General features: G+C 38.0%; 1 protein-coding gene across 2 annotated transcripts in view; it reads right to left on the reverse strand.

Moving 5' to 3' along the window:
- Nucleotides 1–26,256, reverse strand: part of LOC103145604 (leucine-rich repeat and fibronectin type III domain-containing protein 1-like protein) — a 205,328-nt gene extending 179,072 nt beyond the window's left edge. Inside the window, exons 1-2 of one of the 2 annotated variants that reach the window (XM_016676945.1) lie at nucleotides 25,967–26,256; nucleotides 25,144–25,801 (exon numbers count right to left, since the gene is read on the reverse strand). The gene's annotated coding sequence lies outside the window, so the exon portion shown is untranslated. Of the gene's footprint in view, nucleotides 1–25,143 lie in introns of both variants that reach the window. The other variant, XM_016676944.1, reaches the window with a different exon arrangement.
- Between the last annotated feature and the right edge of the window lie 1,282 nt (nucleotides 26,257–27,538).

A 27,538-nucleotide genomic window follows, 5' to 3' on the forward strand; every position in this document is an offset into this window, starting at 1 on the left:
TCCTAGAAGAGAAAATATAGATTTCATATCAAAGAGTTGAGTCATTAGCTCTCCTTTGATCACACAGTCCAAGGTATTTCACTGGTTTAATATCATAAGAAGCGGCAGCCCTGAACTTGAAAGGTAATTTCTTCCCTCATATCTGGCAGACATTAGGGACACTCAAGCAGACAAGAAGCCAGACACACTCTCTCTCAGCTCTGGGTAGGTGAAAAACATTACGCGCCTGCACAAATTGGTGTGCCAATCATTGTCTCTAATTGATTTTCTTTTAGGGTGTAAAAAGGGTCCCTAACTCTGCTATTGACGTAACCTCCATGTAACAAGATGAGCCAGTGTGTGGATGTTCACGCGTCAAGGAGAAAGACAGAGACTTTGAGACTAAGTGAGCTGGAGTGTCTGCGAGTGAAAGGGAAAGACGGACAAATACAGTGAATACATATTGTATATTGTAGGGAAGGACTGCATCCTGCACTACTTGACAATAGGGGTTGATGGGGATCAATTGTTAAATTACATGTCACTCTGATTCCCAATCCATCAAGTGAGTGCTCTTACAGCTCAGAATGCCACACAAACTGCATCGGTAGGGATGTTTCTGCAGAAAGAACAAACACTCGCACACATTCTAAAACCTTATGAAGCTGGGATAAGTTAAAGCAACTTCTTGTCATACAGGGAAATTAGACTGTTTATGGCTCTGTCAGCAGGACTAAATTAGAGGACACGTACATCGTTTCAGGCTAAAATAAAACACCTGAAGTGAAAAAAAAAAAATGTTTTATACATTTCCCCTGTTACACATCAACATGCTCATTTAGTGTAGAGACTTGATTTAATTTATGGAGGAGCTCCTGAGGCGGATCATATTTTGATGCTTATAAAACAGTTCCGCTTATATGCTGAAGTTTTTCTAAGCTTGTTTTAAATTAGTTTATTTTGGCGCAACAGCAACGTATGATTGATGAAAGAAGGGACAAAGTGCAAGAAAGAGGGATTTGCTTTTACCACACTGCATGAAAGCTTAACTCCTTTTCAGATAGACTCTCGTTTAGCAAGGCCTGATAAGGCATAGTTTGTTATATTACTTGACAGCAGTTTCTTAATTATTTAAATGGCAAGCAATGATCTTTCCTTACAGCTTTTGGATCCAAGCAATCCAAAAGAGGGAGTATAAGATAATGTCAATGACTGCATTATTTACTCTTTGTGATCACTAATGTCTTTCAGAGTAACAAATCTAGTCCCCAGAGATTATAACTAGGAACTGAAGCAGCGTTAGACAATGAAAATATCTTTTTCATGAGGTTGCATGGATAACTCTTTGGAAGACTTAATTATCTCTTGGAGGAGTTCACAAAATTATAATTATTCTGCTCTCCTTGTATGTCTCACAATTCAGCAGAAAGTCTCACTCCAGTCAAATTAATATGTAGTTTCTTCAGCTCCAATTTACTTTCATGAACCACATACACATTTTAGCATGGAGTAAAACTGTAGGACAGAAATAAAACACCTATTATTAGCTTAGCTTAGCATAATTAGCAAAGTTAAATAATTTAGAACATCTGATCAGCTTCCCAGTATAGCAACATGAAACTATAGGCATTATATAGTATGTAATACTCGCATATACCGTAAACTGTCCCCACAAATAAGACACAAATAATATTCTACTCCAAAATATTAATCAAAACTTATAAAAAGATGGCATAGTGGGCTGTACTTGTACAGCACTTTATCAAGTCCACAGGACCCAAAAGCACATCAAGCTACATTCAGTCATTCACTGATTCAAAAAAATATTTCACTGAATAAACCAAGACTAAATTAATGAGATCCGAGTTTAAATAAAAAAGAAGTCGGAAAACCGCATCAACAACAAAGTCAAGTTGTAATAAAGTTATTGTGTCAAGATTATAATTCCACCATTCAACCAAACAAGCACTGATGCAAAACCAGTGACAGTCATGTGTTCTGTAAATAGGCTTGCAACTTCATACCTACAGCAAAATAGAATCCCAGGGAAGAACATTTTCTGTCAGCATAATATGGAGGCATATTAGATACTGTCTATAGTCTGACTTTAATCAAAACACAGAATTTTTAATTTCTTCCTAGTACGTCAAATATTTTCTGGATATTTCCATGTCTTTGTGCAATAAAAAAAAACAACAAAAAACAAAGAACGTGTAGCATTTTCTTTCCTTCAAGAGATCATTACACTTATTCATACAAACTTAACACACAAATGGAAAGGAAGCTTGTTTCTCTTTCAGGTCATGAGAGTTTGTGGTAACACTTTATTTGAAGGGGTGTGCATAAGATTGACATGACACTGTCAAAAACATGACATAACATCTGTCATGAACATGAAGGAGTCTTTATGAATGTTTATGACAGTTGTCATGAAGTTTCATTCGGTAAATAATGACACTTTTAATGCAAAGTTGCTCTAAAAGTTGCATTAAAAGTCCATTAAAAGTGCCAATTTTGCAGGATTTTGTAAATTATGATAATTTAATGCAAAGTTGGCATTTTTTAACAGTGTCTTGTCAGTCTTATGCACACGCCTTCAAGCAAAGTGTTACCGAGTTTGTTAGCAGAATTGTCCCTTGGGTTTAGATAAGTTAAAGAAAACAACTACAAGTAGATTGTGATCATTTTAATAAGCAAATTTTCCTCTTTATGGCAAATAACGCAGAAAGGTTTGCAAAGAGGAAAATCAACATCTGAAAATCAGCATGCAGTCACTTTAGATATACATCTTTACATATATATCTAAAGCTATATATCTCAGAGGATTGGCTGAACAACGTGCAACTTACACCAATCACAAGTTGTTATGCAACAGCAAATTGTCTTCAGTCTGAGGCTTCTTCAGACATGCTGTAATAGTGACCACCACAGTCGATCCTTTCTGCCCACAGTAGTCACCATCTACAACAATTCTTTGAAGAAAATTGTGTAGCATGAGTTAGAACAACCTTTAGTTTCCCTCTGGGTTTAAAAAAATATATTTTTTAATTGAATTGATTTGCAAAAACTGAAACCAGCTGGTAAAATCAATGAAATGAGCATCGGCTGTTTGGTCGCATTTCCCCGAACACAACAGCCAGAATATAAAAGAAATTAATTTAGGATTTTGTAATTTGACTGCAAACAGGCAATCTACAAGCTGGCGAAAAAGGATTCTGTGAACGTGACCTCACAAACGTCTTAAAAAATTTGCCCAAGAGAACTTCTTTAAGCAGCACTTTGTTTTCTAACATTTTGACCTATTTATTTGTTATATAACATGTTCTCTTCGTGACTAAATGTCCTCAGGGGAAAGAGCCAATTAAATGATAATTCTTCTGACTATAATTAACGTTACGTCTCAGAACTGTCGCAGGTCTTGAGACGGAAACCACAGCAGACTGGCAAGGTGTAGAACCAGCAGCCATGACACATTTTAGAGTCGGATTTGAGGTACGAGTGATCAAAACAGCTCAAAATTTCCACTGGATAACTGTAAAATGAAATGGAGAGTGCACAGCAAGTTGATTATAACAGCTGCCAGCTCAATGAGTTGGCTGCAAAGCACAACAGCTGGGACAAGGACTTCTCCAGCTGTCACAGACGCGTACAGATTTACACAGAGGGTTCCACTTGTAAATACTAGAAATATTAAATGTCATTTGTAAATGTCGTATAAGCAGCTACCGCATGAGAAATTATTTTAAGCTCACCCTGAGTAGAACCACTTCTTAGGGATTTTAGAATAAGTCAGACAAAATGAGGTTTGATGGGGAAAAAAAATATAGATTTATATAAATTATGGCAGCCAGGCTTCTGGACAGTCAAACCCTGGGGCTGTTGCAGAGTAATCTGTGTTCGAGTTTGACCTTATTCATTGAATATTTAGCACATTAATAGCAAATAGGTCCCAGTTCTCTAAAGGAGTATCGTCCTCAGTTGATCTGCAGCAGAAGCATCAGCCAGATGTTCCAGTTCATACGACCCCCTCAAGTGCAGTTAGCCAGCTGATAATCCTTTCTGAAAACAGGTCTAATTTATGTGCACACAGAGCAATGCTGAGTTTGTCAAGAGGCACAAAGTGTTTCTAAAGTTAACTCTGGATGGTAAAATGCTAAAGCTGGGTGAATAGCTGCAGTGCCATGCAGAAGATTGATGACCGTCGCAGGGTTAATTTCAGTGACTATAATCGAAATTACTTTGTTGACGACCCTTTTTTCAAGACGATAACGAGGCAATGACAAAAATTGCATGGCTCTTTGATGACAAATGTCATTATTATTGTTTTTAAAACTTAACCCTGATTTAAACTTTCCCACCACTTCATCATTAATGTCCTGTAACAAATTTCTTCAACCTTCACAGCGCAACTGAGGGCAAGAATAAGTTGAAGACAGATTTACTTTGTTTAGGAAAGAACAAATACCTGAAAGTAAAGCATTATAATGGCTTTTAAAGAACATAAGTGCAATTTTTTCTAGTAATAAAAAAAAAAAATAATGTATCCTTTTCCTTACAAAAATACTAACCAGTAACTTAATGGTTCTTGACATTATGAGTGACCGGTGTTTAAAAACGTAATCCCACTGTAACCAACCTTTACAACAGAAAGCGATGTGGAGCATTATTACCGAATTCTGGGCCATAATTGGGCTCCAATGACTATTATTCAACACTTAGACCTGATTTTTATGTCTATCCATCCATTTTCTTTACACCCTTGTCCCTTAGTGGGGTCAGGAGGGGTGCTGGTGCCCATCTCCAGCTAACGTTCCAGGTGAGAGGCGGGGTTCACCCTGGACATCACAGGGCAACACAGAGACAAACAGGACAAACAACCATACACACTCACACCTAGGGAGAATTTGGAGAGGCCAATTAACCTGACAGTCATGTTTTTGGACTGTGGAAGGAAACCGGAGTACCCAGAGAAAACCCACGCATGCACAGGGAGAACATGCAAACTCCATGCAGAAAGACCGGGGCCGGGAATCGAACCCAGAACCTTCTTGCTGCAAGGCAACAGCTCTACCACTGTGCCACTGTGTAGCCATTTTTTTTTTCTTTTTATTGTCATTTTCATATTTTTCTAAGTCTGCTTTAGGATATCCTCATGTGCTCTGATTCAAAGTAGCCAGTAATCAAAGGTTGTTAAGCTTGTTCAACTAAAAATATGTGCCTGGTGCAACATAAAGGAACACATCAACAGCCCATTCAGCACACATTCATGTATGAATAGTATATGAATATTATATATTATACACACACTTAGTTTCTTTTTAATCACAATTAATGGGAAGTGCCAGTCAAGGCATATTTGCAAACGATTTGCAATATAAGTAGGAACTCATTCTGATGCATACTGTTTGTATGTGACAAACGCAAATATTAAGCACTACAACGTTCTGCTGCCTCTGCATTTGCTTTAGGACTCGGAAGAAAACCAGCAAGATAGAAACAAACAATGTAAAAGACATACTGAATGAAGCATTTTTAGATCAGACAAATTTTGTGGAACCTTCTGATGTGCAGGAGGTGCTGACTGTGCAGGCTTTGTAAAGGGGAACCAAATTGAAAATTGTATTAGTAAAAATTAAAAAAAAAAAAGCATAATACAAATACTCTTTCTAGAAAGCCAGAAAATGTGTCCCAAGTGAGACACTTGATAAAGCATTAATTGGTTAAAAATGAAGAATGGCTTTTGATTTCCTGAGAGAATTATGTTCATTTGTTATAAACTCTCAGAGCACTTACAGAGTTCCCTTCCTTTCAGAAACTGAGAGAAATACATTTTTGAACACGACCAAGTTTCCCAGAAAGACTAATTGTTACATAAGGGAATTGTTACCAGCTAAGCACTGAATGCAATGACCATGCTGTCAATATTATAACAACCAGTAGCAAGCCAGAAAGTACAGACAATTAAAATGCCCCACAAAGCCTTTCAAGCCATGTAATAGTACAGATTATAATCAGCACACAGATGGAAACAATAATAATGAACGATTTTTGGCATTTTTATTTTTTTATTTTTTTTTGGTTCACAACATTCTCTTTTTCCAAGCATGGATTCTCGCTGAGTTTTATAAACTACCTTCTACGTTCCCAAGAGCTTCTTACTTGCAACCGATTGTGCTCTAAGCTGCAATTATGTATCCGACTATCATATCGACTATCAGACTCGCAGTGTGTCAGGAGGAACATTTCAGCCCAGCACAGTCTGTTTCAAAACACAATTTTTTGAACTGCTAAGGTGGTTGGATGTCTTACCACTGATAAATCTAATGATTTTAATGGAAACTGGTAGCCATAAATGAGTCCAGACATTTCTCCATGCATTGTTTACAATGCTATTTGTAAAGAATATAAATCTAAGATGCCTTAAGAAATACAAAAGCCATAAATAAACTGAAAATTCATAAAATATATATATATATTTCCCTGTAATCAGTTAAGTATTTAAAGTTTGAACGCTAATACCCGTAAGGTCTTAGTGCTGCCAATCATGTTTTTTTTTGTTTGTTTTTTTTGTATGCAGTGCTCGATGGTAAAGAAACAACTTATTATACAAAAACTGGTAATTTATAAACTATAGCGTAGAAGAGAGCAATTGGGAGAGTGTGAGCAGTGTGTACACACGCATGACTGACAGTGTTAAGACCCTGATGGTACTGATTGGTTGTTTCTGATCAGGCAGTGTATTAGTTCTAACAAAAAGGTAAACAAAAAAATGATTATTTTTTTTAATAAAGTTAAATACTGCAGCTCCAAATATATGAACTAATTAAAAGAAGAATGCAGAGTTTTTAACAAAGCATGGACTATTTCTCTGCTGACGTCGAACGTAAAGTTGTGTGCTTAGTGTGTGGAGAACACAGTAGTGCTTAAACTGAAACTCACCCCTAAATAGAAAAAACATTTTGCTCAAATTTTTTCAAATTTTTTCCAGGGTTGGGGTTTGGATTTCAGAGGAGGGGGGCCTGGTTTCTCTTTAAGGATCACAATTTGACCTGGCATTACGAAATGAAATATGAGAGATGAGCATTATAGAAAGCAAAGGAGATCCTTTGCTGATGGCGCGATTCTCAGTGTTTTGTTGAAACTTCTGGACAATTTATCGTACAGCAAAATTTGTTGTTGTGACCGGCCTAGTTGGAAGTTCAACATATAGCCACTAATCCATTAAGTGTTCTTGGTAGGGCTGAGGTGGAGTACACCTACACAGGTCACCAGTCTATCACATGACAACACAGGGGGGAACAGAACAATTCACCATGCGCGCACACATTCATACCCAACAGATTTTTAGAGAGAACACTCAATCATGCATCTTTTTTGTTTCAACTAAACAGTGCCAACAGATGTGTCGTTAGTATTGTTGTGAGTCATGCTTCCCAGATTTGCACACCCAATTTTGAAACTTGAAAAATTCTAAAGTTTTGACTTACCACAGAGTCAAATGAATAAGATAAAGCCTGAAAAAGCTTACACCGGATGTGATTTTCTTTTCTACTACAGCCATTGTTTTTAGTGAGAGTTTAAATTAATAAATTTCACAATTTGGGAGCGGAATTTTTTTTTTTTTTTTTAATTCCATAAAATGTATGTTTTCTTCTGAACTATATGCAATTCTTCTACAAATTCTGGCACTTTGATTTGAGGTTCAGTCTCATAGAAACTGTAGTTCACACTTGTAAAATCTGAACTTTCTCTATGAACATGAACGTGATACATAAGCTTACCCGACATGAGAGAATAATTAAATCTAGTGTGTAATTAGTTGTGATCAACCTTCAAACTGAGAGGTTAATCCATTTCTTTCAGCAGCTGTTCCCTCCAACAGCAAATTAAAAAACACTAGCAAATTCCACTACATGAATCTATGGCTTCATACGTGACGATTGTTGTCTTTCTTCAGGTCATCCATTATGTCTGGATCCGTCTTGAGAAAAGAAGGTATTTCTTAAGGTTCCATCCTGTTGTTGATATTCTGAGTGAATTTTTAGTATTTTCTGATAAAGGTGGCTGGGTCAGCAACAGCGGTCTGGGATTTTGTATCATGCATTGAGAAAGTCTAGCAGAGCTTCTGGTCAGCAGGTGAAAATTTAGCTCGATTTCCAATGGCTTACTTTTTGTTATAAAGTAAAGCAAAATAGAAAGGTCACATTAAAGCCATATTTATTTATTTATTTACCATATTTGTTCGTGTATTATAGAATTTTGTTATGTTATGTTTTTGGATTTTTACTGAAGGGAAAAACTACTTTTAAGTGGTGAGTATGTTGTTTGTGGTGGACAAAAACATTCGATAGGAGAAAGCCGTTTACTACTTTTTCAACTAAAGGCAGCCCATGTTGCTACACTTACAAAGCACATACAATGTTTGTGTTCCTTCATGTTGTAAAGCCTGCAGAATCAAGAAGTGGTCTAAACAAAACTTGACAGACGGTAATTATGTTTGTCAGGACTTTGGAAATTTTTATTGGTGGCTCTCTTCACTACGTCCTGTGTAGCACATGGCAAAGCCAATGACCATCTGTGTCCAATACACTCTGATTCAATTAACTTACAGGCCTCTATGCCTCCCGTAGACTTTTAAATGTATACACAGCCAAGAAAAATGTAAGCCAATGAATGAATGCAAATAAATAAATGTTAAAAATACAAAGTGATAGATGATTGCACTCTAGAAATCTGAATCTCTATTTTTGTACGCGACAAGCCCGTCATTTAAATCCTAGCGTGTGCACAAACAAATCCAGCAACACACATCCTGCCATGTAAGTTAAGAGAATGGATCACAGAGTGAAGAAAACAGATGGAAAATAAATGAAATATGGCCAAAGAGAGACAAATTACAGAAAAATGAAAGAACTGAGTAATGTGAACATGAAGAGAAACCAAGTGGTGAAAAATGAGTCAGTCAGAGTGATCAGAGTAAATGGAGTGAGAAGCAGACAGAGTTAAAGCGAGGGATCCATCCATCATGCGCTCCTGCCTCCGTCAGACACAAGTAATAGATGGGGAGATATAGAGGAGAGAGCTCACACTCCTCTTCTATCTGCCTCCAGTCGCTATCTGAGTTTGCTTGTCAGGTCTGCTCCATTACCACAGACCCAGACAATTACTGAGAGGAGGGAGTGGGTGGGTGGGGGGAGAATACAGTTAAAGACAAATACGTGGACCCGGGCAAAAAAGATTGATAAACAGTGAAAAATGAATGCAGTTTTTTTTTTTTTTTTCACACTTTGTATCTGGTTACAAACAAGAGCTACTGGAATGTTGTTGGCACTTTACATAAATGCATCATGCTATTTAAAGTGTAACAACCCCCCCCCCTGACACCTGTGAAAGCATAACCTCACTCCTGACCAGTCTGGAAAATGATTCCAGCAAAGTAGGCGGAGCCAAAACACACAGAGGAGCCATGTGTGTGGATGAGTGGAGTGGGTAAGCAGGCCTGTGGTCAGGACCAAGGAAGCTAACTTAGAAGCTTTGTGGCTACATTTAGTCAATTTATGTGCACACATACATATATCAATGTATGAAATTTATGTGACTGAAATGAAATGATTTTTTTGAAGTTTTTTTGGGTTATTTCGTGTGAATTGAAATGCATTGAATACATTTCCTTGACTTATAAAGTTGTCTCTTTATTTACATTGTGCTTCACCTGAATTCCTTGGATGCAAAAATCTTCTCTTGAAGATTACCATTGTGCAACAACATATTTGTGTTGAGTGTTTAAGAAAGGTCATGATTAACTTATGCAGTTAAGACACATAATAAACATTAATGAACACAAATGGCAAAACTGGTAGTGTGGTGTATTAAAAAAAAAAAGCATTTTGAATGGGAATAATTAGGAAAAAATAAAACAATAAAGGCAGAGATTGTACCTTTACTGTACTTTTGTTTAAAAAGCTGACGACTGAAAGAAGAAAAATATAAATTCAAGAAAAATTTACAATTCACAACACATTACAGAGCCTGACCAAATTTTACGTCATTTGTAACAACGCAGCGAAAGTTATTCAAAACTAAAATGAGCATATCACAAACCTAAAAAAACCTAAAATAAGCTGATGTTTTTAACAGTCTATATTTAGCTATTTATGCTTCATTTCAAACCTTGTTGTATCAGACTGTGTGGTCCAGGGTCGCCAAGTCCAGTCCTCCAGAGCTACCATCCACCAATTGTTAGATGCATCCTTTCTCTGGCACACCTGAATCAAATTGCTCATTAACAGGTCTCTACAGATCTAAATTAATCCTGGTGAGGGAATTCAGCTGTACGACTTACAAGTGTAGGAGCAGAGATCCATCTAAAAGTGGCAGGATGGCAGCTCTTGAGGATTGGACTTTGGCACCCCTGCTGCAGACCATTTCTCAAATGGCAAGTGATAAATGGTCTGTACTTGTACAACGCTTTATCACGTCCAGAGGACCCCAAAGTATTTTATGCTGCATTCAGTCATTCCCCCATTAATGCACACATCCACACACTGGTGAACATAAGCTACAATGTAGCCACCACTGCCCTGGGGCAGTCTGACAGAAGCAAGGCTGCCACCGGGCCCTCTGACCACCACCAACAGGCAGGGTGGGTAGAGCACATTAACCAAATGGTAGAAACAGGTGGAGCAGGCACTCAAATCAATAACCCACAGGTTTCAGGACAAACTATTACTATGGTTGCCCCTTTTTGAAAAACTTTTCCCAAGTCTATGATGCTTAGTGTGACTATAAAGTTTTTATTGTTTGGATTGTGTTTATTTTAAAATTCACTCTAAAATAGATTCTCCATCTTCTCAACAGTAGTATGTTCAATTGCTTCTTCTAAATGATCTGAACTGAAATCACTCTATTTGTATTTAACTAACAGATTCACACTACAAGAATCTGAGAAATGCCTTTCAGACATCTTTGTAATGCAGATGAAAAGATCAAACTACCTCTGACCAAGAGCAAGGTTTGGTTTTCTCCAAGGTAAAACCTGCTATTCTGCTTTCTGGTTCATTCAGGATAAGAGTCAAATTTACTTATCTAAACTTTGCTTTAATTAAAATTTCAGATGCGTTGCAGGTCGACAACTAGAGGTAGTCATATTAAATAAAACACCATCAAATCAAGGGATTACAAGAGTACCTCCATTTCTGCATTTTATATGATGACTCAAACCCTTAACTCAGAACAAAACACATCAATGCAGTGTTTAAAAAAAATCCCTCATGTCTTTTGGCTTTCCATATCCTATTGTGTTTACTAATTTGGAGAATTATTATATCATCAACATAGCACAACAAAATCAAATACCTTACTACAAGAAAAGATGATAAAGATTAATTTCAATGATGTTTTGCATCTGTGTATCTGTGTAGACTGGAGCGGCATTTACCATGTTGTTAGGCCTCTTTAATATTCCTGATAAGGATTTAGGCCTGTAAGTAATCACAGTGTAAAGCTCAACTCAAAGTGTTCTGTAACAGGAACAGACTAACAGCACTGGGAATAAAGAAAACCCAACAGCGCAGAGTGATGCCTTCTCTGTTTCCTGTGAGTGTCCTTCATTGTGCTGCAAAGTTATCAGTTACGAATCTGTTTTCACTGCATGAGGAAATGGATGGCTGGAGTGGGAGTTGGAGGAAAGTGTCAAATGTGTGAGTATCACACACTCTATGCATGGGACTTGGCAGCCCTGAAGCATAAGTTACTGTATTCCCACATGTTTATTTAAAGAGGCTGCAAGAAGAGGCATCCTTCATCTGACACCATCCATCTGTTTTGGTATACACTAAGTCAGCCACAGAACTTTTAACAAGTGGCATTTGGAAAACGTCTGTACGGACAAATCGAGAATCTTGGAGTAGCAGAAAACCTTGGTTGGACAGCAGCAGAGGTCTGACGTAAATTGTCGAGGCTGACGTGATCTGCTAGCACTAACCTTAATCCAACATCTGTTGGTAAAATGACACCTTCAGATGGTCTGGACAGAAATATTTTCGCAACTAAATATTGGGTAAAACAGAGGTGTCCACAAAACCAGTCTTCTCAGTACAGATGCACATCTATGCACCATCCCTCTGCCGCAACTTAAGGATGTATTTGTCATCATCAAAACACTGCATTGATGCCATTTGTGTATGTCAAATACTTTCAGTGCATGACACTGTAAGCTCACTCAGTTAATCAAAAGCAAACAGCATACACATTTCCTTCAATGCAAATGCCATATTTCCAGTTTGAGTACAATATTTATTTATCGTTTCAGAGAAGATGGTGTACACAAAAAATTTGGTAAAACCATAATACTTCAATGTAAACACAACAACCAGAAACCCTATCTCCAGTGCCTTCTCTACAACTGCCTTTTCACACACAAAATAAATTGAATGTACTAATAGGTCACCACAAAATATGCAAATGTAATAGTTTAATCACTGTGTTTGATTCAAAGTCTTTGGTTCAGCAGAGTGTTAAAATGGACTCAGGCCAATGGTTCTCCCTTTCATGACTAATCAAATCAGCTCTTTCCATCCCCTTTCTGACCATTTTTGGTTTGTAGTTGTCTGCCTTTATGTTCCCAAGTATAAAAAAAGTAAAGGCAGCTGCTTGAGTATGCACTTTTCCTTCATTTGAAAGGGAAATTTAACTGAACAAAATCATTATGTTTATATATATTTTTTAACATTTATTTTACCAGGATAAAAATCCATTGAGATTAAAAAAACTCTTTTTCAAGGGAATCCTGAGGCAGCGATAAAGGCATGCATGCTTTCACTGCAAGATGGTAGGACATTCTCAAACAAAAACACACATACCACTTTTGATTTATCAACATTCTTGCTCTAATACAAAATATAAATATAAAATTGCATTACATTATTAAAGTGTTTTTATACACTCACTTCATTCAATAGGCTACGAATTTGTCTTTAGTAGAGAAGAACATTTAAAAAAAAATAACAAGGTCAGTTCAAGAGCACAAGTCAAATTCAATGTTGGCTGATGCAAAACACTGATTTGTCAGATTTTTTAAATTAATTACACGCTATATAAACAACTTTGACAATCTTCCCACATTCATACTAAATGTATTTTAAAAACTTGGAGCTAGCATTACATTGTCATTAATTTTGTCATGCAAGATTCTTTTGCAATAATTTTCTCAGCCATTCTGTATACTTTGCAGAGTCAAAGGGGACCCACTGACCACCGCTAGGTGTCTGATAGAGGCCGCTCCATCGGGCACCTGCCAGCGGTCAGTGGGTAAAATGTGAGGTACATCCTGCACAGGTTTTCAATCCATCACAAAACAACACAGGGACTCATGAAAAAAAACTATGCATGCACACACTCTGTTCTAAAGGCACAGTACAACAGCTAAGTTAACCCTCGAGAAGCCATGTGACAGGTGTCATTTAGACCCCCTTAGTTTTATACTTGCAGTGACCCCACGTGTGTTTTTAGGAGTTTTTGTGTGTATGTGTGTGTGGTTTCGGAAACACACGGTCTGATGAGACAACTCAACTTCCCTGCTGTCCGACCGTGACATTTGCCGCGCTCCTCCTGAGTGTCACTCTAAGATCACAGGAAGGTTAATCTAGATGTATGTTTTTCGACTGTATATAAGAGTTGTAGAGATATGCCGCTGTGGTATGCTGTGTTTTAATAAGTCAGCCATCTGTAAGGAAATTTTGTGAGCCTTAAGGCTTCCCTCTTCTGACAAAACTTGTAGAGATATTGATTTTATATTCCTACAGGGTATGGGATCTGCTCACACTGCCAAATGTGCAAATACCAGTTGCACTTAATTAATTACCATAGTACAACTGTTTGATTGGCCAACATTCTGGTTTTGAGGCAGTCAACAATGGTTTTAAGGTGATCTGCTGTTGAAACACCTCTGATGATGAGCTGAATAATCTGAATCCAATTAAGTCTGAACTCTTCATGCGCCATCGGGGCAATCTCAGTCTAGGGGCCTTCATGGTTTGGCTTATGAGCATAAATGAACTATGCAGAGAATGTTATGCAGAGTGCAATAATAGGGTGTGAAGGTTAATCATCTGTTTTATTTGACTCATAAAGCCATAATACAGGTGGAAAATATGTGAAATCAAAATGATATAAATGGATGATGTAACTAGTTGAGAAAATGTTGGTACACAAGTTCCAGACGCTACAAGATGGTGTGGTTTTGGCAAAGCAACTGATATGTCTTTCTGTCTGCTCAACACAGCACCCTTCTAATACCGGGGTGCTTGGCATTCAGCACACCACTCGCTGTCTTTCTCCCAGCTTCCCCCCAGCCCCCCTTCTCTTCACCTCTCACTCTTTTTCAGCAGCATCTCTTACACGTTCTCCCTCGGTGCCGAGGCACTGCACCACTGAACCAGCATCTGCTCACATGTACAAACTGGGTTGATGTTAAAATGCCATACTGAAGAAGATATCACGCTTCTGTTGAAACCATCGCCAATACATTCTTTTGACATTTAAACCAAAAATCAGGCAAACTGTTTGATTACAAAATGGCTACATTTTTCTCTTTATCCGCGTCATTTCCACTGACTTTCTCCAAAAAAAAAAAAAAACTGCGTTTTTGTTCTCCATTGCCATATTTCTCATCACAACTGTTTCTTTAAGCACATCTTTGTCTCATTCACCTAAACCAGGGTTTCTCGATCTGATCCTCAGGGACCACAGCCCTGCATATTTTAAATGCGCCTCTTTTCCATAACACCTGATTTAAATGATTTCATGACCTCCTCTGTGTGCCATCAAGTTCTGCAGAAGCCTGCTAATCACCTACTTATTAAAATCAGGTTTGTGGCAGAAGAGGAACACCAAAAACTTGCTGGAGAGTGGTCCCTGAGGACCAGAGTCGACAAACACTGACTTAAACACAGGATTTGCTTGTATTTTAGCTGTAATTCTTGTGACAAAGTGTTTCGATGTGTTTACCATTAGTCCCTTATTCTTATTTCTGATTCATTTACTCGTTCTGCAGTTGGTCATAATGTTTAAATTTAAACATTACTTTGCAACTTTACTTCACTCACTATCACAGGTTTGTTTGTGGTAGCATTATGTTGCAGTTTCCATTTATGTATGTGTTTTGGTTAAAGCTAACACGGTAACACTTTATTTGAAGGGGTGTGCATAAGACTGACATGACACTGTCAAAAACATGACACAACACCTGTCATGAACATAAAGAAGTCTTTATGAATGCTTATGACAGTTGTCATGAAGTGTCATTCGGTAAATAATGACACTTTTAATGCAAAGTTGCTCTAAACATTGCATTGAAAGTACATTAAAAATGCCAACTTTGCATTAAATTATCATAATTTACAAAATCATGCAAAGTTGGCACCTGTTGTTTGGTTTGAAACGTTTCATTGTGGTTTAGTCCAAACAAGTGCAGGTGTTTGGCCAATCGCCTGTAAGAACAGTGAGTTCTCAGATGCTCAGGATGCAAGTCAAAGCCAAAAAATTTAATAAAATCCATCAGCGGAAGCTGGAAATGATGCCGGCTACTGTTTTTTGTACACCTTTTTGACCCTTTGACCATACTACTTTACAATTCTAATTCTCCAAAAGCCCCCCTTGTGATTTTTTACAGTTTAAGTATAACCTCAAACTACAATGTTTTTTTTTTTTTTTTATTGAAATGTTAAGTGTTTAATACATTTGGTCTACAGTTCTGGCCTGGTAGGGAACTAGTAAATTTCAACTTATTTCTATGAATAATCATCTGAAAACTGTGACATGCATATGTATTTAGTTGGCCTATGACCATTTTGTATAAACATCTAATGCAGTAATTTTGGCTTAAAGTATTTTGGGGTGTGTTCCTAACAGCTTTGCACATCCAGAGACTTGGGCTAAAGCCAATTTTCATTTGCAAAATAACTCCAGTTCAGCCTGATTAGACGGGAAGCATCTGGCAAGAGCAATTGCCAACACTTTTCAACAGGTCGTACCACCCATTATGTTTTTCAGGTGGGGCAAAAAGTTAAATTTTTCTCTCATCTAAACAGAGCAAATTTTTCCACACACTGGATGTTTGTGTGCCTTAAAAGACTTCTGGCAAAATGTCAAAATGGCTTTATTTTAACATGACACTTTTCTCCATATCAATAATGGTGTTTCTATCAACAGGTTCAATAATCTGAGTTATGGAGCTTTGCAGTTCCTTCAGTCACCATGGATCTCATGAATGCATCTCTGATTACTGCTCACTTTGCCTATGCAGAAGGCTTGCAGTTATGCAATGAACAGGATTTCAGGTAATCCTAAATGAACAGGATTACCTGAAACTTCTCGCCAACTTTATTTACAACCTGCTGGTTTTTCAGTCTTCCTTATTCCATTTGCTCATTAATCTGCTCTGATAAACTTCTGACTTTTAAGGGAATTTGGTTGCAGTTTTTATTAAGAGAAATTGGGCTGGCTACAAATGAATATGAGAACATGAGAAAAAGTTAAAAGTAATATGAATACTTTTGCAAGGCACTGCATAGTAATTTAATTCATTGTATATACACCATAGAAATTGTCATTTTCAGAACTATGAATTTCTCACTAACCTCCCAATAGTGGTGAAACAAAAATCGGTCTCTTTTCCCTCAAAAAGAAAAATTGAGCTTCTCTGTGTGGGTTCACTTTCTCCTTCACTCTGTCTGTCTCACAGAGCCACATCAATCAATTAGACTTTTCCCTCCTTGAGAATTTAAACTTTAGTATCATTATTCAATTTAATATTGACAGAATGATAAGTATTTTACAATATGCCAAAAATAGATGTCTATATCGTATAAAAGTTGGCGCAGACTGCTTTTAGATCGTTTGTCTGTGCCTCTTTAAAAACCACAATCTAAAGACTGAGCCATGCTGAACCTGTGCCTGATATTCTGACTCTGGTGATATATATTATTTCACGCTTCTGACTGCAGGCAAAACAATTCTATTTGTGTAGTGTATTACACATAGCAATTGAAATAGCTTGAAATGAAGGTTAAGGGAAGACAGAAATGTATTTAAACAATTATACTCTGAGAATAGTTTATGAGAAATGTAGCCTTGATTTCAACTTTGCACAGTGAAAATACAGAAACGCGGAAAAAGGAAGCAACAGCATAAACACACAACGCATCTTTCTGAGATAAAACCCCGAGGTGTTTGTAATAGTTCCCCTTTAAAGCTAAATTTAAAATGCATAAAGAAAGAAGTAAACAGATTCCGCTACACACTTAAAGACTTACACAGTAGGCTGCAGAGAATAAAATTAATCATTTTAAAGGTTCAAATGCAGGAAAGTATAAAATTATGTTCACATTTATATAAAAAATGCAAACGAGGCACCCACAAAAACATCACCTCCTCCAATTAAGTTTTTCTTTTTCAGAAATTTTAGAGTTGTACTATATTAAAATTTAAATATAGCCGTTGTATAATTATGCACCTGATTATGCAAGTCATTTTAGCATGAAAAAATCAAAAGTTCAGTTAATTTACTGGTCTCACATTTTGATTGCGTACATTATTACAACTCTAGAAAAAAAAAAAAAGTCTTATCAGTAGCTAAAGATACAGCCACCCAATCAGGAATTGTATCAATTAAAACATTATGTATGTATCTGTTTTACATGTGTGTTGAGGATCTTAATTGGACAAAAGATGCTGAATTATCAATTCACAACCTAAATGTCAAAACTCAACAACATTTATCTGCAAAACAAATAGTAAGTAGCTCCACCTTCAGTATAACAATATATTATACACCGATATAGTAGAGTTAATGAGCATTTCTGATAAGCTAAAAGACAAAACTAGGCTTACTAATGATGGCAACACATCTTGGCTATTCAACTTGAAGGACAATGAATGTGATTGTTCTGACTTGGAAATTTAGAAGACATAAATGAGACAGATTTTCCTTTTTCCACAATTTTATTGATTTATTTTGTTCATAAGTTCATAATGTACTCTTAGATTTATGGGGGCTAATGCAGTTTATTTTGAATGAATAATTTGTAAATATTTTTAAATATTAACAAATATTTTAAAAAATATTTGTAAATATTTTTTTAAATATTTCTATCATCAACAAATACTTGAGTTGTTGATCGTGGTCTGAGTGCAACGCTCAGGAGAGGCATGGCAAATGTCACGGCCGGACAGCAGGGAAGCAGGGGGGTTGTCCCGTCACAAGATCAGTTTCCAAAACCACACAAAAATAATCTCTTAAAGTCCCACACGGGGTCAGTGTGACCCCTCCAGACCACACACAAGGTAAAAAAAAAAAAAACTTGTTGCGTCTACATGAGGGTTAAAAATTCACATTTTGGCCAATAAAAAAAAATATTTGACTCCACAGGTTATTTTATTTGCAAAATTATTAACTACTTTAGAAAATGAGACTTCTTTTTTTTCTAACATGTAACACACTCCTGTCACTCAAGCAAGTCCCTCCTCCTCCCTGTTTAATACATTGGAATCACGATAAAGTACTTCACATTGTCAAATGTTGCACCAGCAGGAGGGCAGAAAGGCTTTGACTCTTAAATGTCACGCGATATCTACCCTACAATCTCCAAACTATGCTGCTCTATGTTTTACAGGACAAAAAAAAAAAAAAAAACTTAGCAGCTCCAACAAAGAAAAGTGTAAATAAAACTGAACTCCTCAGAAATTACAAGGTTTGACAGCAGTTGTGACTGGTTGCTCTTATCCCTTGCGTAGATTTTCAGACATCTTCAGACTAAACCCTCAATAAGCCAGAGGGATAGTAAAGCATCACCTCTGCAGCCTGTTTAAACTGGAAATCAAGGTCAAATGACGGCCTAAACCCACATAAACTCCATCCCCTCTGTGCACCAGGCTCCATTTTGCTGGATTATGTTTGATTGTGTATTTGAGCCAGCCAATCCAGTGTATCCTTAAATGCAAATGAGAAATCAAGTCCACAATAAAGAAGCTGTGATCAGCAGCTAGTGTTTTTTTTTTTAACACTGTCACCATTGGAACTAGTGATCCCTCTTTTATAAAAAACTGACATGTCAAGTTTGAACTCCTATAAAAGAGGAGCTGTTCTAAAATGAGGTTCCTCACTTGTCTACATCAAAGTTGTTCAGCTACATATATGAACTCAAAACTGGGCCAACAGAGCATGCACTTCACCATCCATCAAGGCAGCTGGAAGGGTGGCCAAGGGTTCTTGTGGGCTCCCAGCAGACATTAATGGGATAAAATAAAACTAGAAGGGCACTTAGAGATTACATCCTCCACTAAGGCCAGTGCCCCAGTTTTCAGTTTTATAGAGAGTGATCTGGATCCAATTAAATATACTGGATTCTTATTTCACCCATGTTGCAAATCTCCTCTAAGTTTAATCAAATACAGCGAGCAGTTTTTTTTTTTGTTTGTTTTTTTGTTTTATTTTCTTCTGTGATCTCACTGACAGACAAAACACAGTTGTGTTACAGGCCTGGATTCAGCTTTAAGAGTCATGTGACTGACATTGCACATCTTCAAGCCAAAAGTAAGTTTTGCAAGTGCAAAACAAAGTTTTAACCTGATTTCCATACAAAGTGTACTCACAGTTGAGGAATTGGCAGGAAACAGAATATAGCACCTGCAGCAGCTTCCTGCTGGCTCATGCTTTCACATGCTTGCAGGTTAATCACCAGCCGTAGCCTCAAGGATGTCTTCATTTATCAAAATATAATTACAAAAAATCTTGTAAACATATCACAAAAAAAACAAACAGCAACAATCACACAACTTGTCAACAGAATGAGTTCTTAAATTACTAACATATTCAGAAAAAAAAATGTTTTAATTGATCTAATAACTCATTTAAATGTATAAAACCAAGCATTTAAGCATCCATAACCAATGGGGAATTAAAAAAAAGCCATATTTATCATATCAAAGACCTCTAATGCATTCTTCAAATGGTATTCTAAATACATTTTGGAGTATTAATTTTGCATCAAGTTGTTTTCTTCTTCGTGAGAATACTTTAACTTTCAGGCTCTGACCTACAAAATAACAATAATAGTGTAGGAGCAGACACAAAATGTCATAACAGTTGGACTTATGAAGAAATTGATTTTTAAGGCTAAATGTGATCCTAAACCTTTGATCAGCTGATAAACAGTCAGTTTGAGTCAAAGTTCAGTTTTAACTTTGCCTTGATTCAGTTTCTTTTTTTTTTTTTTGAAATGTTGAAAAAACCTTCACAACCTACCATGATCCACCACCATAAAATTTGAGTGTTAATAATTTCTTCCTCGGTTTTAAGATTTCTTCTGATGCTATCAGGAAGAATGTAAATATTTGTTTAACAAACATCTCCAGATGCCACCAGTGGTGTTTTCTGATGCCCAGTGTGATTCCAAGCCCAATTTTGGGAAACTTTGCTTTAGGAAAGGGATCTCACACTGCAGGCCGCAAGAGCCGGTGTCCTGCAACGTTTAGATGTGTCTCTGCTTCAGCACACCTGGCTCCATCATTAGGCCGTTCGCTGAGCTCGACTCCATGATAGTGACACAGTTCCACCATTTAATTTAAGCGTGTAGGCCAAGGGACACATTGAAAAGTTGCAGAACTCTCGTCCTTGACAAATGCTGTCTGGGAGTACCGCTCTAAGCTAATCAGGTGAATCCTAAACACGATCTGTAAATAATATCTGTGACATGCACTTGTTTTAGGCCAAGTGGATGGAAACTACGCAGTTAGACATATTTATCATAGCACTTCTTCAGAGTTGTATCGTTATTAGTTGAATATGGTGTCAGATTGGGAAAATGTATCGTTATGCCTCATTCTGATTATCTATTTGTCTGACACCCTTATAAAGAATATTTTCTGGTTCACCCACACAGCATCACGTAAAAAGATAAATCTATCACTTCTACTCTTTAAGTTAATAACACGTTGTTTTCATGTTTCCAAAAATGGACAAATAGTCCTGGAGTTTCTTTCTACTTAGGCATCAAGTTTTATTGAATGTGTGCAAGAACACAACTGTTATAACAAGGGAAATAAGTTGGGTAGGCTGTATAAACACACCCATTTTGTGTACTTGAGTACACTCAAGCTTTTAAAGATATATATATAGAAAGAGGTAAATTACAATTTCTAATCTAAGCTGGGAATGGTGCTCAGTTTCTAAACAAGAAGCAGCACGCCTCAAACATTGAATATAATTGTTGAACAAATTGTAAAATGAAAACAATAGCCGTAATTAATGAAAAAGTAAATGGCCCATGATGTTGCAGAACAGACGGTCTGCTTCACTCCAACGCCACTTGGCCAGCTGCAAGTGGAATATTCTATTTACCACAAAGTAACCAGATAGATATTGATCACCTCAACAAGCGAAGGTATTTCTTATATACGGCATCGTTTCTTGAAAGCACCTATAATGCAGTTTTAGTGCTTAGATTTTACATCAAACAGCTCCCCTACAAGCCACTGTACTTCAGTAAGCACAGAAACAATTAGGTAAATAAAATCCATCCATCTATTCATCCATCTATTGTCTATACATGGGGTCTTCAAATCCAGGCCTCCGAGGCCAGTGTCTTGTAACTTTTAGATGCGTCTCTGATTCAACACACCTGAATCAAGTAATGAGGTCATTAGCAGGACACCTGATAACTTCATTGCGTAATGAGGAGGTAATTACGCCATTTGATTCAGGTGGGTTGGATAAGGCACACATCTAAATGCCCTCAAGGCCTGGATTTGAAGGTCCATACCCCTATTCTTCCAGGAAACTGGGAAGATGGAGGACTGTTACAGGGCGGCTAAGTCCAGCAGTTACTGAACGGGAAACTCAGAAAAACTACATGCACAAACTCATACGTAAGGGCAATTGAGAGAAATGAATTCACCCAACAGGCATGCTTTAGTGTGTGCCACGGAGCTACAGCACCCAAAGAGAATGCTCTCATGCATAGAGAGAAATATATAAACAAAGTAAATTAACTTTGCTTTTCTTAGTTTCCTATTTTGAGGTATTGATCATTTAAAAGGTTTGCTTTCATCTATAGAGATAAAGCTATTTTTTTGAGAAATGGCTTTTGTCTTAAAACAACATTAAAAAAGTCTAATAGTGGTTACTAAGCTCTTTGTATCTAGTTGTCCTGTGCAGAATATCTGGCTTCAGCTTAACATTAAACAATCAAGTGTTCCTATTTAACCGCTAATGCAGAAGAAATTAAAAAGACAGATACGATACACAACAGTTATTTTATTACCTAGCTGTGAGTGTGTCTTCTTGTTTCCATGGCAGTGGAAAAGTATTCTGTTCATGAACTGTATGTATTGCTATTTCTGAGGGGGACATGGAAATGCATTAATGGCACATTTACCAAGAAAAGACAGGTAAATCGCCAGAACACGAGCGGAAAACAAGTATGTTGTTTGCTGACTATAGCACATGTGTCAGGTTCACAGATAATTTAATGAATCAAGGTCATTAAAAATAACAGTAAACAAGGACTGTGCTAACTTGAAACCTAATTATATAAAAGCATGATAAGCATAAGTCTTTTTTTTCATAGCTTAGCACATAGCCAATCTCTCGAGGGACTGTAAACTTGCTTGAGCCATCAGATTTAGTTTACATTAGCAAGGATTTCATTAGATACGCAATCAAAAAATTATGAATACCATGTTTTTTTTTTAAGAAAAAAAGTGAAGCATGGCCTTGAAAATGTTTTTCTACATATAAAAGTCTGAACGTGTGGCATGCATTTGTATTCAGCTCTCCAGAGTCCATATTTTGTTGAAACATCTTTTGCTGTAACCTGGTAAAATCCAGCCCCATTCGTTTCATGTCTTTGCTTTGCACACAGCGTCTGGAGAACCTCAACTATTGAGAAACAATGACATGCTGGCGGCATGGACTCTGTTGAAGTTTCACATTTAACCCAATCGCTAACGTTTGACCATGATGTATGTAATGTTTCAGTTCAATGAAGTTTACTGGAAATTGCCTGTGCGGTAAACAACCCCCTAGGCGAGTAGGAACACAATATCTTTGCCAGCAACAAAATGTCTTGTACGGTCCTCTTACTCAACTGTAATTGCTCAATATTTGAAAGTGCGGCTAGCAAGCATGCCATTGGTTTCGTTCACGTCGTCCGCTAGCGTTGAAAACTACAAACCTGTATAGGCAGACTACAATTCAAAAACAGCGCAGAAAGTCAGTGTCAAAAGCCCGATTGAAATTCAGCTGGAGAAACCGAACTAAATCTGACAAATCCGACGGAGCACTGAAATGAGGTGAGAATCGAGTGGCAAAGCAATGGCCAAGGCTGCCTTTGCTGCAATTATAGGATGATATTTGAGGAGACTGCCTGCCAGATCTGCAAACTGACAGACTGATGTTGTTGCACATTTGTCCTTGTCTGGAGTTTGACTGGGATATTCCAAACAAGAATTGCATCTAAAACATTCCATGTAGTCGTGTAGGCTGCATTAAAGCTGTGCATGTCTGCAACTCCTCCAGAGTAACCATAGGGTGCTTCACTGATTGTTGCTGCCCTCGCCCATCTGTCAGTTTATGTAGATGATCATGAAATGACAGGTTTACAGTTATGCCATAACCTTTCCATTTTCAGATGATTGATTGAAAAGTATTCTGACAGAATAGCTTGGGGATACTTTCTCTATAAAGTGCTTTGGATTTCTTCACAATATCCATTATGAGTGTATTGTGTTCCTTTGTGATATGCTCTCTGAAACTTTTCACAGCTGTATTTATACTCAGTCATACGCAGGTGGACTACATTAACCAGATAGCTGGCTTTTGAAGGCCGTCGGTTGAATTTTATTTTATGGTGTCAGAGATAAGCCAGCTGAATACAAATAGCTTCCAGACATTTTATATTTCTTTTTCTTTTTAACATTTTTGAAAACCAGGTATCTTTTTTTATTCTTTTACTTCACTTGATTTGACAAAATGTGACAAAAAGTGAAAGAGTTCGATGCAAACCCCTGCATATGTGAGCAAAAGATAATTCTGTTCAGCTGCACTGCTGAAGCACAGCTGAGTCGCAGGTCTGCCGATCCTGGGACAGAAATTAGGAAACTCGCCGCCATATTTGTATCTGTGATTATATGTGTTTTTAAATGGGGCTACAAGCCAATGCAAAACCCAATCAAAATGCAAACGGGGCCGTGAGCAACGAGGAAAATGTACCAGATAAAGAGGAGCTGATGAGCTGACACAGCAACCCAAACTGTTACCTGCGTGCTGTTTCTGGGCTCCCTCTGTGTTCATGTCTCCATTGTGAAGCAAACAGACAGTGAACATGCACTGGCTTGTCCCAAATAGTGTATAACTATAGTACAGACTTTTTTCTTTTTCTTTTTTTTTTGGCACATGCTTTTAGAACTTATCCTCAGGGATTATTTCACAACACTGCAGCACCTCTTCTCTGTATGATTTTTCATTCATTATAGTCCCTTTCCTCACCAACCTCCCCCTCTCCAACTGTTCAACTCTGCCCTCCCAATCTATTTTATTCCATTACCTTCTGTTGTCCTCCCATATTTTCTCCACTTACCTTTTCAGAAGACCACCCTCTCTGCTGCTATTACACTGCCTCCCCCCCATCATCCAGCTCATCTCCTCTTCCTACACCCTCTCTGTATTCCATCTGAGCATCCCTCTCCACCCCCCACCCTACCCATCCTAACAACTCCCTTTTAGCCTCTCCAGTCTTACTACCCCCGACGCCCCCTCCCCTTGTGCTCAGTTCAACCTTTCTCACCCGGCCATCTGACAAAACTCTCACTCCTCTGTCTGTAGTTCTTATTTCGGCCGTTTCAGACCCCCTTTAACCACCATGACGCCCCTCTCGTTTCCTCGTGTCTTTAATCAAACGAGAGGATATCAAATTCTCCCCGAATCGTGTGGGAGAGAAAACACCAGCGCCATTATCTCCTTCATCTGCCTGCTCTTCCGTGGACTTAACTTCCAACATTAGAAGAAGAAATTGATTTATGACAAATTTCTGCCATGTAATAGAGCGATTTAAACCAAAAAGGGTGATGAGAGAAACCAACTGTACAGAAAATCAAATTAGAGCCTACCTGTGCGTCTCCTGGTGTAATCTCTCTTTGCTTGATAAGCCAGGTGAATACCCCTCCTCAGAAAAGAGCCTCTTAAATAATCCTCCTCCTGATCTCACACGCGTCTTTAAGCCAAATAAGCCATCATATCCACTTTTCTCCGTGTTTGTCGCGGCGCAACGGGGTCCTTGAGGATGGTGAGGGGTGGGGGGGGGGGGGGACAAGGCGTTTCAGTTTAGTTCCCGCTGAGCATGCACCAAAAAGACCCCTAAACCGCCCGGTGGCAGCCGCTCTCACCCACAGCGGCTCACAAATCAGCTGGGACAGGAATGAAAGAAAAGATGGATGTGACGCTCCAGTTAAACCGGCACACAGCCACTCTTTACTGAGATATTTCCTGTTTTCTTCTCTCTTTTTTCTTTTCTTTTTTTCTTTTTGGGGGGGGTTGTCCACACGATCGTTTAATCAAAAGCGAAAACTAAAAAAAAAAAAAAACACCCAACTGCCGAGGGCTGATACTGCTGGAATCCGGTGTCTGAATGGTGCTGAGCGGAACTCAGAAACCACAGTGCGCTCTGATTTTCGATCCGCTCTCTGTGGAAGATGCTCCGCGCGTCTCCATTCAGCTGTCACTGCTGCACATTTTACTCATCTTTGCATGCGTTGGATCCACATTTGCCTTTAGGGAAAAAAAAATAATAATCCCAGCCGGCTGATGGAGGCTGATATTACGTCCTAAACGGTTTATCTTGTATTTAAAAAAAATATATATATAAAGAAAGCAGGAGTTCACTTTTTAAATAAAATAAATTATGGAATCACTCCGTTATTAGCGGGTTTTCACCTCTTTTCAGTGCCAGAAGTGACTTTGTCTTGACCTCTCTCTCCTCTGTCCGCATTGCTTCCTCCAAGGAAATATGCCGGACACCAACAGCGTGGGCAAGCTTTAAAAAGCGCTGCAAGCTCAAGACAGAAAACAGCCTCCGTCCCCTATTACGTTAAAAAAAAATAATAAATCCGCTCCAACGACGCGTCCCTCTTCCTGCAGTTACTTTCACACTGTGCGGCGGTTTGTCCCGGGAGGCGCTACGCCCACCAGCTCCTTCTCAGGTCTCTCCCTCTCCCTCCCTCCCCTGTGTCGGCGTGCAGCCCTGTCTGTAGACGAGTTGCTGCTCCAGGATTAGGCTGCAAGCTGCTAATAACAGATGGATGCGATATGACGCCGGTGGGTGATGCGATCACCGAGGCGTTCGCCCGGCAGAAGTGGGTGATACAGATTAGGGTCTGCCAGCAGACTTTCCGGTCCACACGGCTGGAGGTGCTTGAAGTGCGGAGCGGGGACGTCAAGGTGGGCCCATTTAAAGTTACTGCTACTTTAGTCCTTGGTTTAATGTTTCCAAACTACCCGAACATTAAAAAAAAATAAAAAATTACATTGTGGCCCAAGACAAGAATAGTGGAGTACTGCACAAACAGTAACAAATGTAGTCATTTGGCCTGTCATAGAGAAAAACAGAGAAAAAGAGTGGGATTTTGTATTTTCACCATGCTATATTCATTCAATAAGAAATGTTAGAAATATTTAGTTTGAAGCTAAATATTTAATCTACTTATTTTTTTAGTATGGAGCTCAATATTGTTTCCTAACAAAATATTTAGTGTGGAGCTAAATATTTAGTTAATAATATAAATATTTAGCTAAGTAATAAAGTATTTAGTTAGCAAGTCAAATATTTAAATTGCAAGCTAAGTATTTAGTTCAGAGCTAAATATTTAGTTTGCTAATTAAATATTTACTAAATGATGCCTTATCTTTAAAGGGATCCATGATTAAACGAACTTTATTTAAGAAATATTTATTTTAGATGTAAAATCAAAAACAGTAATATGAAGGAAATTTGGTTTTTATGAAATATTCTCGTAGCATGTTGGCATGTCGTTTACACAGCAATGCATTCTGGGTAAATGAGGAACGCTTGGTCTAATTGCGCTAGCTCCATCCAGCCAAAACAGCAGCGATGTGATGGAAATGTAGGAATCACAAAGGGTAATAAGCATGAAACGGACCAAACGGAGGAAGAGGAATGAGCTGGCCAAAGAAGCTGGTGTTTGTCCTGCTGCTGCCACCTTCGACTTCATAAATGAAACAGTGAATGATACATCTGGTCAGACTGTGTGATCCGGTAAGTAACACCTGTTTAGGGTCCGGTGATGGGTTCTGGTTTCTCATTCAGTGTCAGCGGCAGTGGCAATAGCTTTCAGCATTTAAAAGAGCTTCCAGTATAGCCTGTCTCTGATGTTTTTCCCAAACATAAGAATAGTTGTAGCTCATTGTAAATATATCATGATGTAGAGAAATTTGTAGCCCTATAACCGAGCAGTCATGTTTACCCTTTGCTCTGAAGCGCATTGTTGT

This window comes from Poecilia formosa, unplaced genomic scaffold (genome assembly GCF_000485575.1).
Source record: "Poecilia formosa unplaced genomic scaffold, Poecilia_formosa-5.1.2 Scaffold144, whole genome shotgun sequence".
Lineage (NCBI taxonomy): Eukaryota > Metazoa > Chordata > Actinopteri > Cyprinodontiformes > Poeciliidae > Poecilia > Poecilia formosa.